This window comes from Hemitrygon akajei, chromosome 13 (genome assembly GCF_048418815.1).
Source record: "Hemitrygon akajei chromosome 13, sHemAka1.3, whole genome shotgun sequence".
Lineage (NCBI taxonomy): Eukaryota > Metazoa > Chordata > Chondrichthyes > Myliobatiformes > Dasyatidae > Hemitrygon > Hemitrygon akajei.
Window position 1 is genome coordinate 108,697,882 of NC_133136.1, and position 20,686 is coordinate 108,718,567.

The following is a 20,686-nucleotide window of genomic DNA, read 5'->3' on the forward strand; positions in this document are numbered from 1 at the left end:
CATATCCCTTCACTAATCAGGAAACTATTAGCCTCTGCTTTAAATATACCCAGTGGCTTGGCCTTCACAGCCACCAGTGGAAGCGAATGCTACAAGCTCACCACTCTGTGAAAGAGAGAGTAGGTGGCCAGTATAAAATGATGGGTGGAACTAGATGAGAGAGGGGTGGGGTTTGATGGGCTGATTGTTCAAAATCCAGGCTCACATGTCATTCATTCCCACAGAGCCACAGACGTTATGTCAGGAGAGCTGTAAACCCACTGGGGTGGCAGGGAGGAGGCACTGGGTTAATGAGTGATGCAGCTTCGCATTCCAATATAATGATTTCAGGGCCAAAAGTGATTGTTGCTCAACAAATGAGTATCTTCATTGAAAAGTGAGGGTTGTAGTTTCGGCATGAATAGGGCACGGGTCTTTTTCTTTCCTGCTGACTTGGTACATTATAAAGCAACAATATCATTCAACAACACACACAAAATGCTGGTGGAACACAGCAGGCCAGGCAGCATCTATAAGGAGAAGCACTGTCGACATTTTGGGCCGAGACCCTTTGTCAGGACTATCATTCAACAGGCACTTTATTAGGAACCTCCTCTTGTCCTTGGAAGGGAAGCTGAAGAGGTGACCCAAGAAAGCTTACATAGGATGAGGTACAACACGAGCCGCTACACCTCGGATTCCTCCTGTTATTCAGCTGGCAAAGATAATGTTTGTATTTATTTGTATGCAACTGGGTTTTACAATACTAGTAATTTAAATAAAGTCTAACTTAAATATGTAATTATTCCATGAACATTATAAGTAGAGACTAGAAATTTAACTAAACTTACCAAGAAAACAGTGAAAATAAATATGCACATGAAAATTACATTTAATGTACACATTCAGTGGCTTACTTTCATTTATGAGGTAACTCCCATATCTAATAAAGGGATCATTGAGTGATCTGCTGCTGCAGCCCATCCATTTCAAGGTTCAATGTGCTGTGTGTTCAGAGGTGCTTTTCTGTACACCACTGTTGTAATGCATGGTTATTTGAGTTATTGTCTCATTCCTGTCAGCTTGAGACAGTGTGGCCGTTCTCCTCTGACCTCTTTCATTAACAAGGCATCTTCACCGGCAGCACTGCCACTCACTGGATTTTTTTTGTACCATTCTCTGTAAACTCTGGAGCAGGGTTCCTAACCTGGGGTCCATGGACCCCTGGTTAATGGTAGAGATTTGTAACATAAAAAAGGTTGGGAACCCCTGCTCTGGAGATGGTTGTGCATGAAAATCCCAGGAGATGAGCAGTTTCTGAGATACTCAAACCATCCTGTTTGGCATTAACAGTCTTTCCACAGTCAAAGGCACTGAAATCACATTTCTAACCCATTCTGATGGGTGGGAAACATAACTGAACAATAACTGAACCTCTTGACCATGTCTGCATGCTTGCATGTTATGTTCTGTTTTCCAAAAATTAGTGAGACAACAACTTTGATGGACCTATCTGCCTCAATGACCTCATTAAGTGATTTTGGGTAGAATTTTGGTGATATTAGCCAATGTGCTGCACCTTGATTTCTGTTGGTACCCAGTGGTAAGGTTTAAAGTCAGAGTTAGCTTTCGTCGAAATACTAAAAGGGGTGGACAATGAGTTTACAGCAGTGTTAATGATGAACGTGAGATTCTGCAGAAGCTGGAAATCCAGAGTAGAGCCTGCAGTTGTAAATTTAAGTGGCATCTGGTCCTACAGAACATACAATAATAGAGCTGTACAGCACATAAAAAGGTATTTAGACCCACCACATCTACTGTATGCCAACCACGGGGCCTATCTACATTAATCCTACTTACCTGCATTAACCCCATATCCCTCTCTGCCTTGCTCATTTAAATACTTGCACAGATGTCTCTTTCATGTTGTTAGGGTTTCTGCCTCCTACATCTCCTCTGACAGCTTATTCTAGCTACTGTATTTGAAAAACCATTACCACTCAGATCTCCTTTAAAATGCCCCCCTCTCACCTTAAGCCTATGCATTCCCAGTTTTACATATTTGTACTAAGGCAAACAGACACTAGCTATACACCCTGTTTATACCTCTCTCAGTTTCCTTTGCTTTAGGAAAACCGAACCATCCTGCCCTATCTATTGTAATAACTCCAGTTCTCCAACATCCTGCATTCTTACTGTCTGAATCATCCATGAGATTCTGTAACTGCACAAGATGCTGGAGGAGCTCTACAAGTTGAGCAGCAATTATGGAGGGGAATAAACACCTCATTCCATCTGGGTAACCTCCAACCTGATGGCAGGAACATTGATTTCTCTACCCAACATCTCCCTTTTCCATTCATTGTTATATTTACCCTTGTGCCCTACTCTTCCCCGCACTTACCCATCACCTCCCTCCATTTCCCCTCCTCCTTCCCATTAATCCATAGTCCACATTCCTGTCCCATCAGATTTATTCCTCTTCAGCCCTTTACCTCGCCTGGTCTCATCTATCACCTGCGAGCTTATAGTCCTTACCGTCCACCAGCTTCTCATTCTGACTTGTGCTTCCTTCCCTTCCAGTCATGATGAAGGGCTTTGACCCAAAACGTTGACTCTTTATTCCACTCCGTAGATGCTGCTTGATTGGGTGAGATTCTGCAGCACCTTGTGTGTGTGGCTTAATCATGCCCTTTCCATGATGTGGAGACCAGAACTGTGAACAATATTCTTCATGCAGGGTTTTGTATCATAAAGCCTACAATTCCTTTCTCCCAGCCCACCCACCAACAGGTGCTGTTCCATCTAGCAAATTCTTGCAGCATACTGTTAGTTACCTTTTAAGTTATGAATGATCCTGTGCCCATGGCAGCAAAACCGATGTTTCCAGTTGGAGAAGAAATATGGCCAGAGGCTGTCATAAAATAGCGTGCAAGAAATCCATCAAGGGATTCAGGTGAATCTCCTTTATCAAACATAGTGAGAATGTTGAACTATCTAAAACAATGCAATGCTCGTGTGTTTTGCACATAGCTCAGTTAGGAGACAATTTCCATTATCTGAAATTTTGCAGGTAAATTAAGTTTAGCAGAAGGATGTGTATTACATTCTTAGTTTTTCTAATACACCAACAGAAGGCCCACCTGAAGCCAAAGAGGGCCTAATTTTTATTTTCTTCAGATCCACTTTTGAGGTCGGAGATATTTGGGTGGACATGACCGACCTACTTTTGGTTTACTTGGGAAAGAAGATAGAGTTTGTGTGGGAGACTAGCTAAACTCTAATCCAGATAGATGAATGTGTCCAAGTGAAAGATCAATGCTTAGTGACCTACCAGAAACTACCTTGGATGCTGCTACAGTTTCCAGTTTCCATGGTTTACAATGATCATGGAATATTTTTGAATGCTTCTGGTTGAACAGGAAAAACTTCCTTTATGAACTTACTTATGGCTAAAGTTAAAGACAAAGAATGGCCTGGAGCTTCACAGTTTCTGAAAACTAATAACCTAAAATTCTAAAAAACCTAAAACTAAAATAACCTAAGATTCTGGAACCTTTACAAGTCTGTTCCATACATTGTTTTCCCTTTAATGGACTGAGAAACTACCTGCTTTTGAAAGGAGGGTGAAGTGCAACTTTGGAGCGTAGCCTCCCTTTAAAATTGACAAATGCAGTTAGAAAAGTGCTAAGAAAAACTGTCTAAAAGATCGTATACTTATTACCTGGGATTGATGTAAAATGGCTCTTAAAACAGGCATTGAACCTTTAGATCAAACACTGCAAGATCTTAAATACAATAATAAATTAATACTAGATGATACTTTACTGCTAGCTGCAGATTTCTATCAAATATTATCAGCAATATCACAAGGTACAAAGCAGGTAAATTGAAAACAACACACACAAAATTCTGAAAGAACTCAGCAGGTCAGGCAGCATTATGAAAATGAATAGATAATCAACATTTTGAGCCAAGACCCTTCTTCAAGACTGAGCAAACTGAATTGAAAGCCTCTATAAAAGCCCCATATATTTTGAAAAATCTTAAACGATTACTCTTGAAAACCAATATGCCAGCATAATTAACACATGATCCATCTGCAAGAGAGGTTATTCAAATTAGGGAAAGGGGAAATTAAAAACAAAGATGCAACGGGAATGATTTTGATTTTAAAAAACTTGGCTGCAATTGTGACAGAAATTTATAATCTATGGGTTGTTTTCCCAAATATCAGACAATGCTATTTGAATTACCAATGGTTACAAAAAATTCACAGTGCTTGACAGAAATAAAGATCTTTTTTGAATGTCTGTCACTCTGTCAGTACTCTATTGTGACAACAGTGTGACAAACAATGATGGGGCAGTACATTTTCTTGTTGAATTTCTAAACTCTTTGACACCGCCTGGTGTGCCATCATGTAACCTTGAACTAAAAGAAGGTGCTCCAATTATGCTACTAAGGAACTTAGTTCAACCAATACTATCGAACAACACAAGTCTATAAATTCAAAAATTACTTCTACGTGCAATTGAGACTGTAATAATGATTGATAATGCTGTTATGAAATTTGTCTTCATCCTTTGTTTTCCAGTTATCCCACATGATCTTCCTTTTTCAATTCAAGCATTTTGCTTTCCTGTTCAACTTAGTTTTGCTATGAGCATTAAAATGGAGAATCGCTAAAAGTTGTTGGCCTTGATGTAGAAAGTTTGTGCCTTTGCTATTGTTTGCGTAGGCAGGTGCTCCAGAGTTGGAGAAAAAAATAAATATATACATTTTTTACACTGGATTCAATACAAAGAGCTATATCATATTGTGAAGCACTTTGTCACTTAGATCAGGTACATTTACCCATTGTGCAAAAATTAAATATATAATTTTTGTATACATATTTATTTTCACTGTTTTTATTAGTAAATTTAATTAAATTTTAAGTCCCTATTTATGCTATTCATGGAATAATTACCTATTTAAGTAAGATTTTATTTAAATTACTAGTAATATAAAACCCAATTGAATGGAAATACTGTAAATGCAAACATCAACTTTGCCAGCATAATAATGGGAGCAGTGCCAGGTACAACAGCTAATGTTGTATATAATACTATGTAAGATTTCTTACCTCACCTCTTCACTTTCCCTTCCAAGGATAACCGTCCTTCTCATTTCTCCACCTTCTCCTCATAAATGGAGACCATTCATCTCCGGTAATGTCCTCCACAACTCTTCTAAGATATTTCTTGAAATGTGGGGTCCAGAATAGTCCTTAGTATATGAGCTGAGGTTTGACTTTTGACTAATAATGTGGTCTCTCCTATATTCTGTTTTCTACTTTAAAAAGCAAGCACAGGCCATCAATGTGTAATTAATGGGTTCTGTTAATATGCTCCTGTCTGAAAATACACAAAAATCAACCATACCGCAACATTATTGCAATGAATGGTATCATTTAAAGCCTGATAATACTGATAACAAAGAACAATCACTATGAATGGAGGAAGAGAGGAAACTGGTTCTGCCATTCATAGGAATGAATATGCATCAGACTTTTGAATTTAATATGCTGGGAGCTTGGCAGTGTCCAGGGGCATCGCTAATTCAGGCAATCGTAATGCAAGGACAGCCCCTAAGCCACATTCTGTATGAGTATTTTCTCAGTTTGCTGTATCATTAGATGACCACTGGGGAGAGCCACATCTGGCTGGGTAAGAATAGGGTTTTGACAATCATATGGTGTTTGTTTCTCTAAAATTGGTACCTTTGAAGCTAATAGCTGAATTTAAAGTAAACACTTCCACTATCAAATACAACAATTCAGCCATCAATATAACCATTTTCAACAATGTTTGCCCTTTTAATTCTGTCCTAACAAACCCACTAATATACCATAAAAGCATAAGGTTCTAGCAGCTCGCAAATGTTTTTATTTCAGTGGACTCTATGCATTGAAGAGAAAGTAATGCAGAGACAAAGATTTGTATTTCCTGATGTCAGATTGATCAAAGCAGTACTATTCTCACCACTCATTCATCCAGTGGAAAGCTAATTGAAGAGTATCCCTGGCAAATTTTGCTGTGCTTGTTCAGCTTCTGGTGATGCAAACAAATCATTAGGAGTGTGATTGGACCTCTGTAAAGTTTAGGGACCCTTTCAATGTCATTTAGATTGCACGGGCTGTGTGTGTATAACTGTGTTTCGTAACGGCTGATCTCAGTCTGCAAATGGGGAGAAATCTGTATGTGAGAGCTCAACATGTGGTTGAACTTAGCAAGTGTTTTGTATTTTCATGGATGTTTTGAAGTTTTATGGATTTTTTCTAATGCTCCTCACAGGCTTTATTTCAAACCGATCAAATATTCTGTTCAGCTGTTTAATCCTTAAGTGGCTGCAACAGGCTGTCACCAGAAACTGGTTTAGTATCATCAACACGAAGCTGTGAAATGTAACTCCCGGTCCGGTGCATGTTCTCTTCCAGTGTTGTTGCTCCCCTGAAGAAGTGGCTGTTCTCAGGAACTGTTCCTAAAACATCTCCACAGCAGCCAAATCTCATGTGGAATTGTTGTCAAGTTACCTACGCAATGGCATGTTGAACTTTTCCTCAGCCAAACTGCACCTTTGGGAGCTTCCAATGAGAAACAGTTTGTGGTTAATTTTCAAAGATTCTCTTGATCACTGGTTTTAACTTCCTCAGAAAATTCACGGGTAGTCCAGAGAAAACGTGTTCACTTTGGGGCTTCTAATTTAATCTTTTTCTATGGTTACAGTAGTCAAAGAAATGGCCACTAAAATTACTGGTGTAGGACTTCTGAATGATGTTCAGTGACGTTCGATCTAATTATTTTCAAAAAATTCAGTTTAATTTAATTTATTTTTATTTATTTAGAAATAGATTTGGTACTGGGCCCTTCCAGCCCAAAGAGCCTGCGCCATCCATTTGAGCAATTAACGTACTAACCTGTACATCTTTGGGATAAAGTTGTATCAATTTCTTTTATTGTTCTACCTTAAATATGTATTTTTATTGGAAATGTATTGAATTTATTTTATCCAGGTACAGGTCAATGGTAATAGGCAGTTTAACTGGTTCAGCAGTAAATAGGTGGGCCAAAGGGCCTGTTTCTGTGCTGTACTTTTCTATGATTGTGAAATACACTTGTGTAAGTTCGGGAAATTTCATCAACTTTAAGCTTTATTTTGATGAGATTGTGAGAAAGTTTGGTGTGAGACAACAGTGACAAAATGCATGTGGCATTGGTACGTCTGAGTGTTTAATGCCTGGATTTATTTCACATTCAGTGGGCATGGTCTTCATAGCTGAGCCGGCATTTAATTGCCTGTTCCTAGTTGCTTTTGAGAAGATAGTGGTAAGCTATTGGTGTCCTTGACGTATGGGTATATGCTCAAACCCTTTAGGAGAGAGTACCTGGATTTTCACCAAGTGACAGTGAGGGAACAGCGGTATATTTCCAAATCGGGATGGTGTGTGACTTGGACAGCAACTTCCATGTAGTGGTATTGCCATGCTTTTGCTGCCTTCTTCCTGGTTGGTAGAAGTCATGGGTTTGGAAGGTGCTGTCTAAGGATTCTTGAAGGGCCATGCAGTTCATCCTGTTAGATGGTACAAACTACAGATGGCGGTGGAGTGAGTGAGTGGTTGTAAATTTGGCGCTTATCATTTGCCATCTCGTAACCCAGAATCAGATATATGATCACTGTCGTCTGTAACGTGAAATGTGTTGTTATGTGGCAGTAGTGCAAAAACATAAAATCACTGCGTATTACATAATAAATAGTGCAAAATGGAAAAAGGGGATAACGAGGCAGTGAACATGGATTAATCACTGTGTATTACATAATAAATAGTGCAAAATGGAAAAAAGGGATAACGAGGCAGTGAACATGGATTAATCACTGTGTATTACATAATAAATAGTGCAAAATGGAAAAATGGGATAACGAGGGGAAGAAGCTGCTTCTGAATTATCGAGTGTGGGTCTTCGGGCTCCTTTATTTCCTCTGTGATGGTAGTAACAAGAAGAGGGTGTGTGCTGGAAGGTTCAGGTCCTTAATGAATGGTGCCACCTCTTAAGGCACCGAGTACTGAGAGTGTCCTCGATGGTGGGGAAGGAAGACTGTATCCATGATAGGGCTGGCTGCATCTACAACCCATTGAAGCCTCTTGTGATGCTGTGTATAGGAGCGTCCTTTCCAGGCTATGATGCAACCAGTCAGAATGCTCTTCGCTGTAGATCTGTGGAAATTTGCAAGAGCCTTTTGTGACATATCTGTAATTGTCCAGGTCTTGTTGCCTTGAGTTGTGTGTGACATGATTGTTACATCACCCATACCTAATGATATTCAGGTCTTGCTGTGGACTGAGGAGTCATGAATGGTGCCAAACAATGTGCTTGTGATGTTCTCATCAGTGCATTGAGGCACAGCATAGAAACATCAAACGAGGCTGTGGGTCATTTCAAAGGCAAAATATTTAATCATCATGCATGCTGACAACTCAGGAACCTGCAGCAGACTGAGTGTTCCAGTCAGTGTGACGCACTTAAAGCATTCTTACTGGACTTCAGTGGAAAGCATTCATAAGGATATTCTCACTGTGTTACAGTCATCAGCCCTATGATTTATTATCTTTAACATGCTTCCTTGATCACCACTTGATGTGTTCCACAGCAGAATTGGCAATTTCATGCAGAGCAGAGCCTTCAAATGCCACCATGGAGAAATTATTATTTTAGGTGGTCATATCCCCATGTGATACAGGCAAGAAGATTGAACAAAAAGACCAGCATGGAGCAAAGGGTTCTGGCAATAACAGCAGCAACTATGTTTTTAGCTTCTGAAGGACTCAAGAATGTGTTCATAAATTGTACGAGGCATGGATCTAGCAAGGATTATGTCCCATAGAGTATATGCTTTAACTTTTACTTGTTGCTCACCTGTACTTCTTCAACATTTTTGTTTTTACTCATATTTTGGGCAAAAATTTTGAAAATTCCAAGTACCGGGTAGTAGTTTTGTTTCAGATATTCCAATGCATGGATATGTTTAGAACTCTGAAGAGTCTCAACTGAATGGATAAAAAGCACTGGTTCTATCTGGTAAAAAGATAAAGGACCAGAGCGGATAAATTTAAAGTGATTGGCAGAAGAGCCAGGAATACATGAGGGGAAACCCCTTCTCATGCATCAGGTAGGCAGGAACTGGAGAGAGTTATTTGGGAACAATTGTGTTTGGACAAGTCCACATCTGACATGTGGAGTGTGTTTAAAGAGCAACTGCACGTGCACAGAGCACAGGAGAGTTAGATTCCAGTCCGAAAGAAGGACAAAGGATGGCAAGGTAAGAGAACCCTGGATTTCAAGGGAAGTGATGAATTTAATCAAGAAGTAAAAGGAAAAGTGTGTAGAGCTTAGGAAGCTAGACTCAAACAGAGCCCTTGAGGACTATAAGGAAACCAGGAAAGAACTCAAGAAGGGAATTAGGAAAGCCAGGATGGAACATGAAAATCCTTTGGCAAGTAGGATTAAAAAGAATCCAAAGGCATTCTATAAATACATCAAGAGCAAGTTAACTGGGGAGAGGGTGAGACCACTCAAAGATAGAGGGGAACATTTGCATGAATGCAGAGGATATAGGAGAGGTTTTTAATGAGATCTGTACATCAGTATTTACCAAGGGGAAGAAAGTGGGTGATGGGGAGGTCAGTGCCGAGAGTATTGGAATGGTCGGGCACTTCAAAGTAGAGGAGGAGATGATTCTTATGTTTTGTAACTCCAAAATTTAAAAGTAATTGAAAGAAAAACACAGAGAGACTGAGAGTACATGTATGCTTTGTTTCTTTACTTTTAGTGAGGTGTGCATACATGACGCAGTGGCATAATGACGTATGCCATTCACATATTTTTACATATAACTCGTAATGAACTATGTTACCAACAAAGAATGCTTAATCAAACAATATAATTACAATGTTACTCAAATATTGTGGAAATATTAAATATGGAACACTACTCAGTATTTAGCTATAAACTCTAACCCAATATAGAATACATCTTAACTATATATACTATAGTATACTATATAATAAATCTACTATAATCAGCCATCCACAGCAGAGAAAATTTTAAACTGTCCCATTCAGGCCTAAAGATTTGATGAATGTAGAGGATTTCTTATTCTTGTCCAATAACGTCTTTCCTGACAAGCTAGGGGAAGTGTGACTCTGCTTGGCAGGAGAGAGTTGTGGCTGTGAATCAATCTCGGGTTGTGAGGCCTCAGCTGTGGTGGTTGTAGGAGGTGACTGGGACTGCTCGAAGTGGTTCTGACAGCTCTGGTCACCTTTCTCCTCTAACAATTGATTCTGCTCTCCTCAATTGATCAATGTGTCACCTTCAGATGGCATCAGATGCAGTCTCTACTGTGTTGCAAAGTGGGCCAGCTCTGTACTTAATCTTTCTAAATATCCACTTTTGCACACCTCTGTAATCCCATGTTTTGACTGCTTGTCCAGGAGGGGAATATATTTGAGGAGCCCTCAATTTGTCTCAGTTGTTTGTCCTGAATACTCCTTTTGAGATTGGGGATTGATGGGCCAAATAGCTTCATTCCCTACTTCAGTGACATTGTGTTCTTCTAATTCCAACATACCAACATACCCTTCAATTTCTCTGTCCCTTCCAATTTGTCTGACAGGATGCAGTTAATATAGTCCCAGGTCTGATATGGACCAAGGAGGTGACGTGAGAGAAATTGCCTTTGATATCAAGGCAGGATTTGACTGAATCTGGTTCCAAGGAGCCTAGGTACAACTAAAGTCGAAAACACTCCAATAGCTGGAACTTGCTGAAGATTAATTATCCCAGCCCAAGGACCTCAGGGCAGTACCTTAAGCCAAAGATCTTCAGCTGTTTTATCAGTCATCAGAACATCAGGTACTAACGATGGTACAATGTTCAATCCAATTTGCATCTCCTCAATAAATGATCTTGCCACACTTCCATACAAGAAGACCTCAATGACAATTAAGCAATAGAAACTGACCTTGCCTGCAAGGTACAAGTCACGAGAAATGAGTAATAAAGAATGTGGCTAAAACTGAGCCACACAGAAACTGGAACTGGGAAATATAAAAGTCTTTATTCACACAGCAGACCTCCAGGTGAGAAAAATCAATGAGGATCGAGGAGAATCTCACTCACCTGACACAATGTTCTACACTTCTTCAACACAAAGACAACAATAAACTATTAACTATTGTTTTAATTGCTGATTTAACTTTAGCATTTGAAATATAGTCAAGTAAGTTTACAGAATTACATATTTACAGCAGCACATCCCAACTAACAGAACCCTTTGACTATTCAATCAAGAAAAGTTGTATTGTCTTTTAATTCTTAGACTGCCTTTAAAAAATATTTTTGAAATTTGTGTTGGGCAACAACACAAAGTAGATAATTATAAAACCAGCAAGTGGACTTAAACTATGCCTAATCTGTTGTTATTTGGGCTGAATGCAAGAGAGATTTCCAATTCATGAACATTGTTTGACCATCCATGGCAAATGGCAACCTCATGCAATCATGACCAAAGCAACCTACAGCAGAACTTGGCATAAATATGTAGACCAATGTCTTTCCAGAAGAATAAAATTCTTAATCTGTTTTGTCAATAAAATGTTCAGTACCCATTATGATACAGAAAGTGAGGTGGTTACAGGGGCAAATGTGATCTGTAAAATTGTACAGCTCTCATGTTCTATAAAGTTTCCAGCTCACAATGAAGTAAGTGCCGTTGGTACCTTGAGTGAGTAAAATTTCTCAATTGCCAATAGTGTTGGAAATAGATGCAAACAGCTTTGTAAAGTGGCAATGATTTCTTTGGCACAACATCTAGAATTGAGACTTTGTAAATAAGCTGTCTTTGGAAATGGGCAGAGTTTTCCCTAATAGATTTGGCAGCTGAAATGGTTAAATAGTTAGAATCAATGGTGCATTCTTCTTTATGTGCCATCTGAAACACTTATGTGTAGATCTGCTAGAAAGGCAGACATGGTTACATTATAATTTGAATTTAGAAGAATTATTTGAAACTTATTAGCAATGTTGCATTTTTAATGTTTAGATCTGAATAGAATAGTTGTTAACAATTATATCTTCATTCCTCTTGAATGACTATGTGAAATTATTAATGAATGCAGGACTGCATTTCTTGACCTCACTGTCAAGCTTGGAAAATAGTTACTATCAGAAAAGCGCCCTCCAGCCGCGCCTGATTTCTCAGTACGGTCCTGTTTGCTTTCACGGTAGCGGAGTCCTTCGGCTTTCGGTCAAGATGACTGGTTAATTGTTTGCCACATGACTCCAGCAGTATTGTGCTATCTTCCTGTTCCTCTGGAATGCTGAGTCAATGGATTGGCAACGTGGCACAACTCACACCTGCGGTCGTGACTCCTTGTACAACTCTTGGTGACAATATTGGAGATTGTTATCAGGGATGGAGAACTAGGACCGATGGTAAAGGGAAAAGCAAATGATTTAGGGCCTCTGATCTACAGGAGGTACAGAAGCCTTAGCTCCCACGCCACCAGGTACGGGAACAGATATTAACCTACAACTGTTAGGCTTCTGAACTTATTAACCAGCGTGAATAACTTCAGTCACCAAAGTTCAACCCGTAGGCTCACTCTTAAAGACTTCCTATAGCTCATATTGTTAATTTTTTTTATTTGTACCATTTGTCTTTTGTACAATGGTTGTTTGGCAGTCTTTGTTTATGTATAGTTTCTCATAAATTCTGTTGTATATGTTTATTTTCCTGTAAGAGCCTGCAGGAAAGTGAATCTCAAGGTAGTATATAATGACATATACCTTCTTTGATAATAAATTTTACTTTGATTTTAATTTATGTTCTAAACATTTTTTGGAATAGATAACACAGAGGGAGCAGTAAATGAAAATACCAAGAGACCCATATAGTTGTAACAACACCACATATACTGTTAGAATTTAGTAAGATTGAGTTTCCTGTATTGTACATCTGAGAACTATCAGTTCAGTAGAGCTCTAATCACAAAATTATAAAAGCACAATATATGAATCTAATTCTTTTACAATTTATTTGTGATTTAAAAGTATCTGTCTCAGAGTTTATTCATTTGTTTGGCCGGTGGACACATTAATTAGAATTATGTCACATTGCAATTTAATGTTAATGAGTAAGTCTTTGAAGGTGCCAGTGTACCAATGCTGTTAGGTTTCCAATTGTACAAATGTGAATCAGCCAAGGGGTTTCCTCAGAGTGCTTTCTCTTGACCAGAGATTCAGACAGATAACATCCGATTTCAGCTTGAACTTCAGTGAGGAAGCTGCAGCAAATCCTAGAAGTTTCAGTACAGAGTTCACACACCAGAGGCATGTGGCCTTTTTAGTCTTATTTTCTGTGCCTACTTGGTTCCCTCCACCTCTCTTTTTTAAATCTTAATTTAAATATATTTGTTCAAAGTAAGTTTATTATCAAAGTACATATATGTTACCACATACAACCCTGACATTCATTTTCTTGCAGGCATACTCAATAAGTCCATAATAGAATAATAACCATAATAAAATCAATGAAAGACTGCAACAACTTGGGTGTTCAACCAGTGTGCAAAAGACAACAAACTGCAAATACAAAAATAAAGAAATATTAATAAATACACAGGCAATAAATATCAAGAACATGAGATAAAGAGTCCTTGAAAGTGAGTCCATAGTTTGTGGGAACATATCAATGATGCGGCAAATGAAGTTAAGTGAAATTATCCCCTTTGGTTCAAGAGCCTGATAGCTGAGGGGTAACAATTGTTCCTGAACCTGTTAGTGTGATTTGTGAGGCTCCTGTACCTTCTTCCTGATGGCAGCAGTGAGAAGAGAGAATGTCTGAGGTGCGGTCACTGATCATGGATGCTGCTTTCCTGCAACAATATTTCATGTAGATGTGCTCAGTGGCGCAGAGGGCTTGAAGGACTGGGCTGTATCCAGTATTTTTGGTAGGATTTTCTATGTAAGGGCATTGCTGTTTGCATACCAGGCTGTGATGCAGCCAGTCAATACACTCTCCACTACACATCTATAGAAGTTTGTCGAAGTTTTAGATGTCATGCCAAATCTTTGCAAACTCCTAAGGAAGTAAAGGAGCTGCTGTGCTTTCTTCATAATTGCACATATGTGCTGGGTTCAGGATAAGTCCTCTGAAATGATAACACTGAGAAACTTCCCTCTCCACCTCGGATCCCCTGATGAGGACTGGTCCATGGACTTCAATTTCCTCCTCTTGAAGTCAATAATCAGCTGCTTGGTTTGCTGACATTGAGTGGGGTGGCTGTTATGGTACCACCCAGCATGATTTTCAGTCTCCCTCCCATATGCTGATTTGTCACCACCTTTGATTCAGTTAACAGCAGCAGAGTCATCAGCAAACCTGACTCTGGCATTGGGGCTGTGCTTAACCACACAGTCGTGAGTGCAAAGCGAGTAGAGTCGTGGGCTAAGCATGCAACCTTGTGGTGCACATGTGCTTATGGAGATTGTGGAGGAAATGTTGCTGATTTGAACTGACTGGGGTCTGCAAATGAGGAAATCAAGGATCCAGTTGTTTCAGGAGGTATTGAAGCCAAGATCTTGAAGATTTTTGATTAGTTTTGAGGAGATGATGGTATTGATACCAAGCTGTATTGGATAAAGAGCATCCTGATGTATGCATCTTTGCTGTCCAGATGTTCCAGGATTGAGTGAAGAGTCAATAAAATAACATTTACTGTGGTTCTGTTGTGCTGGTAGGCAAATTGGAGTGGATCCAAGTCACTTCTCAGGAAGGAATTGATATGTTTCATCACCAACCTCTCAAAACACTTCATCACAGTGGATGTAGGTGCTACTGGATGATAGTCATTGAGGCAGGTTACCACGTTCTCCTTAGGCATTGGTATGATTGAAGCCTGCTTGAAGCAGGTGGGTACCTCAGACTGCTGAAGCTTGAGGTGAAAGATCTCAGTGAACACTCCAGCCAGTTGATCAACACAAGTTTTAAGTACTTGGCCAGGTACTCCACATGGTCCTCAACTTTTCCACTGTTTTAAGAAAAACTTTCTTAACTCTCCCCTTTTTCTTAGCACCTGGAGACCGGGTGTGCATTTTGTATCAAAATCAAATAGTTTTCACTTGCTGATCTGGCCCCTCTCACTGACCTTTGTCTCTAGATCAACTTTGGATTGGGTTTTTAAGATTTGCTTTTTTTTTTACATTTTCCCTGATCTAGGTCATAGTCGAGTCTGACTCTTCGTGGACTGTAGGGTCCATAGGGTTTTCATGGCCTTTCTTCCGCCCAGATTCTGCTGCTGCCCAGGTTGGGACCCAGCTGGGTTTGAACTCAGGACCAGTACTGATGCCACTATACCTCCAGCTGATCTCTTAAATCTTTCTTAAAATGAAGCATTGTTAAATGCAGGGAAAAGCCATCACTTTTTTTTCTCAGCAGTGTGTCATAAACAACAATGAGCTACAAGACGAGACTATCAACTTCAGCGGATGTGAGGGTGATCAAGAGATATGAAACTGGGGCAAAAAAATAACACTGAGGCAAAAGGTCAGCCATGATCTAGTTGAAGTCATGAGGAGCTAATGGGTGAATCCATCTTCTATTTCTTCTCATCTTATGATGTTAGATGACAGGTAAATATTGGCCAGAATATTGAAAGCATACCTTAGTTTATTATATAGCACAAAGAGTGTCAAAGGTTGTACACCTGAACTGTAGAAATCAGATAGGTACAGAGTAACACATACACAAAATGCTGGAGGAACTCAGCAGGTTAGGCAGCATCTATGGAAATGAACAAAGAGTCAGTGATTCAAGCCAAGGCCCTTCTTCAGGGCTGAGAAGGAAGGGGGAAGGTGCCAGAAAAAAAAGGTGGGGGAGGGGAAGGAGGCTAGCTGGAAGATGATAGGTGACGCCAGGTGGGTGGGAGAGGTCATAGGCTGGATAAGAAGGGATCTGGTAGGTGAGGAGAGTCCTGAAGAAGGGTCTCATCCTTCAACTATCAATTCATTTCCATAAGTGTTGACTGACCTGCTGAGTTCCTTCAAGATTTTATGTGCGTTGCTTTGGATCTCCAGGTTCTGCAGACTTTCTCGTGATTAAGACTGATACAGAGATGTATCAGGGTATGTTTCTGCTCCATGGCTATTACAGTGGGCAAGGGGATTTGCATTTTCAGGGAAAAAAACAGTGTTAGACTTTGAGATGTTTTATTCCATTAAATGCATAAGCTGATTTTTTTTTAAAAGTAATTGTATCACATCTTCCACCTGGTAAAATTTGCCACTGAGGCACACAAAGTGATTTTAGGGCAGTTGATAATTTGGCCGGAAAGCTTATTTTTATAGCTAGTTTGCAATGGTCATATTAAGGAAGAGAAAGCAGATAAATGGAGAGGTTTCAGGAGAGAATTCCATTACCTCGAATTCCCATGCCTCGGCTGTTGAGAGTTCAATACTAACTTGAGGGGGGTTCAAATGAGAGAGGTACAAATATCTTTGTATTGTATTTAGTGACTTGAAATACAGTAAAAAAGAATCCTATACAAGAATTAATGGTATATATTTGGACATTGAAAGGCTGGAGGAGGTTATGGGGTGAAGAGATGGAATGATTTGAAAATAAGGCGGTGAATTTTAAAATCGAGGCATTAACTAAGCACGGAAAACCAATGTATTAAAGCAACCATAGAGTTGGTAAATGAATGAAATTTGTGTAAATTAGGAAACAAAGAACTGAGTGTTGCATCTGCTCAAGTTTATTTGAGGGTCCACATTGGGAAGCTGAAGTCATAGAGTATTGAATTAACTTGTGTTTATAACCAAGTAAGCACCATTTAAATTGCATTGCAATGAGCTTCACTTCTTCCACTGGGAGAGAATCCTCATGGAAATAAATTCCTTCCTTCTACAGTAGCAGAACGTTTAACGTGATGCAGAAGCTATCAAGAATATTTGATCTTTTGTGATTTTAAAAATTCACAATTGACACCTTAGCAATTTTATTAGCTACATTTTTGCTGGTCACAATTGCAAAGAAGTGAAACATTTAGGAAAATTCTTGTATCTTCCATTTCCCATGATTCTGTTTGCATATGGACATTTGAAGAATCTGCCTTCAAACTTTTTAGTTACTTTAAGTAAAAAGAAACCATACAAGAATTAACAAATTACCTTTGGACATCATGAATTTTCCTTCCTTAAGAATGTGATGATGCTGTTTTTCATCAACGTGGCCACGTAACCTTATTTCCAAGCACAGCTTCTATAATTAGTGAATCCATGTGAGAACTCAGCACATGTGACCCCATACATAGGGCAGTTCTGGTAATGGAAATATGCATTTACAAAATTTAATTACTACTGAAATATCTGAAATAGAGAATAATAATTCACTGTTATGAAATGTAAGTGAAAAACTATATAAATGAACACTCAGTTTATATTTTGTCATTCCACATTTCCTAATGCATGCGCAGATGATGTGGTTTCCAGTTATGGGAAACACCAATACAGACTGTTATCCAGGAATGCCATACACTACAATGCAATGATCACCTGTAAGAAAAATAGGTATCTGGTACCAAACCACAGGTTGTGCAGAATAAATACAAGCCTCCCAATATTTGCTATCTTTATCACTAAGAATTTTATTTTTACCCCTGCAGAAGGTTCTATTCTTGTATTGTTAAACAGTATTGCAGCTAGTAGAGCCATTACCTCACAACACCAGAGACACAGGTTCAATGTCATCTTACAAACACAAACTTGAGAATTAAGGCCTTGGTGGACAGGATTAAGGAAAACTGCAAGTCATTCTACAAGTATGTGAAGAACAAGAGGATAAGATGTCAGAGAATAGGACCAATCAAATGTGACAGTGGAAAAGTGTGTATGGAACCGGAGGAGATGGCAGAGGTACTTAATGAAGAATTTGCTTCAGTATTCACTATGGAAAAGGATCTTGGTGATTGTAGTGATGACTTGAGGCAGACTGAAAAGCTTGATCATGTAGATATTAAGGAAGAGGATGTACTGGAGCTTTTGGAAAGCATCAAGTTAGATAAGTCGCCAGGACCGGATGAAATGTACCCCAGGCTGCTGTGGGAAGCGAAGGAGGAGATTGCTGAGCCTCTAGTGATGATCTTTGCATCATCAATGAGGACAGGAGAGGCTCCGGAGGATTGGAGGGTTGCGAATGTTGTTCCCTTATTCAAGAACGGGAGTGGAGATAGCCCAGGAAATTATAGGCCAGTGAGTCCTATTTCAGTGGTTGGTAAGTTGATGGAGAGGATCCTGAGAGGCAGGATTTATGAACATTTGGAGAGGCATAATATGATTAGGAATAGTCAGCATGGATTTGTCAAAGGCAGGTCGTGCCTTACGAGCCTGATTGAATTTTTGGAGGATGTGACTAAACACATTGATGAAAGAAGAGCAGTAGATGTAGTGTATATGGATTTCAGCAAGGCATTTGATAACGTACCCCATGCAAGGTTTATTGAGAAAGTAAGGAGGCATGGGATCCAAGGGGGCATTGCTTTGTGGATCCAGAACTGGCTTGCCCACAGAAGGCAAAGAGTGGTTGTAGACGGGTCATATTCTGCATGGAGGTTGGTGACCAGTGGTGTGCCTCAGGGATCTGTTCTGGGACCCCTACTCTCAGTGACAGAACCTTAGAACATTACAGCACAGAAACGGGCCATTTGGTCCTTGGCTGTGCCAAACCATTTTTCTGCCTAGTCCCACTGACCTGCACCTGGACCATATCCCTCCAAACCCCTCTCATCCATGTACCTGTCCAAGTTTTTCTTAAATATTAAAAGTGAGCCCGCATTTACCACTTCATCTGGCAGCTCATTCCACCCTCCCACCACTCTCTGTGTGAAGAAGCCCCCACAATGTTCCCTTTAAACTTTCCCCCTTCATCTTTAACCTATGTCCTCTGGGTTTTTTCTCCCCTAGCCTCAGTGGAAAAAGCCTGGTTGCATTCACTCTATCTATACCCATCATAATTTTATATACCTCTATCAAATCTCCCCTCATTCTTCTATGATCCAGGGAATAAAGTCCTAACCTATTCAACCTTTCTCTGTAACTCAGTTTCTCAAGTCCCAGCAACATCCTTGTAAACCTTCTTTGCACTCTTTCAACCTTATTAATATCCTTCCTGTAATTAGATGACCAAAACTGCACACAATACTCCAAATTCGGCCTCACCAATGCCTTATACAACCTCACCATAACATTTTTATAAATGACCTGAATGAGGAAGTGAAGGGATGGGTTAGTAAATTTGCTGATGACACTAAGGTTGGAGGAGTTGTGGATAGTGTGGAGGGGTGTCAGAGGTTACAGCAGGACATTGATAGGATGCAAAACTGGGCTGAGAAGTGGCAGATGGAGTTCAACCCAGATAAGTTTGAGGTGGTTCATTTTGGTAGGTCAAATATGATGATAGAATATATTATTAATGGTAAGACTGTTGGCAGTGTGGAGGATCAGAGGGATCTTGGGGTCTGAGTCCATAGGACACTCAAAGCTGCTATGCAGGTTGACTCTGTGATTAAGAAGGCATACAGTGCATTGGCCTTCATCAATTGTGGGAATGAGTTTAAGAGCCAAAGAGGTAATGCTGCAGCCATATAGGACTCTTGTCAGACCCCTCTTGGAGTATTGTGTTTAATTCTGGTCACCTCACTACAGGAGGATGTGGAAACTATAGAAAGGGTGCAGAGGAGATTTACAAGGCTGTTGCCTGGATTGGGGAGCATACCTTATGAGAATAGGTTGAGTGAACTCGGCCTTTTCTCCTTGGAGCGACGGAGGATGAGAGGTGACCTGATAGAGGTATACAAGATAATGAGAGGCATTGATCGTGTGGATAGTCAGAGGCTTTTTCCCAGGGCTGAAATGGTTGCCACAAGAGGGCATAGTTTTAAGGTGCTTGGTAGTGGGTACAAAGGAGATGTCTGGGGTAAATTTTTTTATACAGAGAGTGGTGAGTGCTGCTGGCGGCGATGGTGGAGGCAGATATGATAGGGTCCTTTAAGAGACTCCTGGTTAGGTACATGGAGCTTAGAAAATTAGAGGGCTATGGGTAAGCCTCGGTAGTTCTAAGTTAAGGACATGTTTGGCGCAACTTTGTGGGCCAAAGGGCCTGTATTGTGCCGCAGGTTTTCTATGAGAAACACTGTAGATGCTGGAAACCTAAAGCAACACGCACAAAATGATGGAGGAACTCAGCCGGTCTGGCAGCATCTATGGAAAAGAGTAAACAGTCAATGTTTCAGGCAGAGACCCTTCATTAGGACTTGAAGCATCAACTGTTTGCTCTTCTCCATAGATGCCACCTGACCTGCTGAGTTCCTCCAGCATTTTATGGGTGGTGCTTAGGATTTACCTTTTTGGAGTTTACACTTACTCTCCTACAACTGCAGGGGCTTCCTCCAGGTCTTCAGCCTCTGCCCAGATTCGAAAGATGAGTGGGTCACTAAATTGGCCACTGTAAGTTGCTCTTATTTGGTAGATAAATCTGGGGTGATTTGATAGAATGCAGGGAGAATGGGCTAACATACTGGAAATGGTGATCAGCCAAACTCAGTGGACTC

General features: G+C 40.0%; 1 protein-coding gene across 5 annotated transcripts in view; it reads left to right on the top strand.

Annotated features, from left to right (window-relative positions):
• arhgap24 (Rho GTPase activating protein 24) overlaps window positions 1-20,686 on the top strand; it is a 465,634-nt gene that overhangs the window by 332,876 nt on the left and 112,072 nt on the right. The window contains exon 1 of one of the 5 annotated variants that reach the window (XM_073065246.1): window positions 9,323-9,339. The exons of the other annotated variants lie outside the window; for them this stretch is intronic. The gene's annotated coding sequence lies outside the window, so the exon portion shown is untranslated. Of the gene's footprint in view, window positions 1-9,322; window positions 9,340-20,686 lie in introns of those variants that run through there. 5 annotated transcript variants of the gene reach the window in all.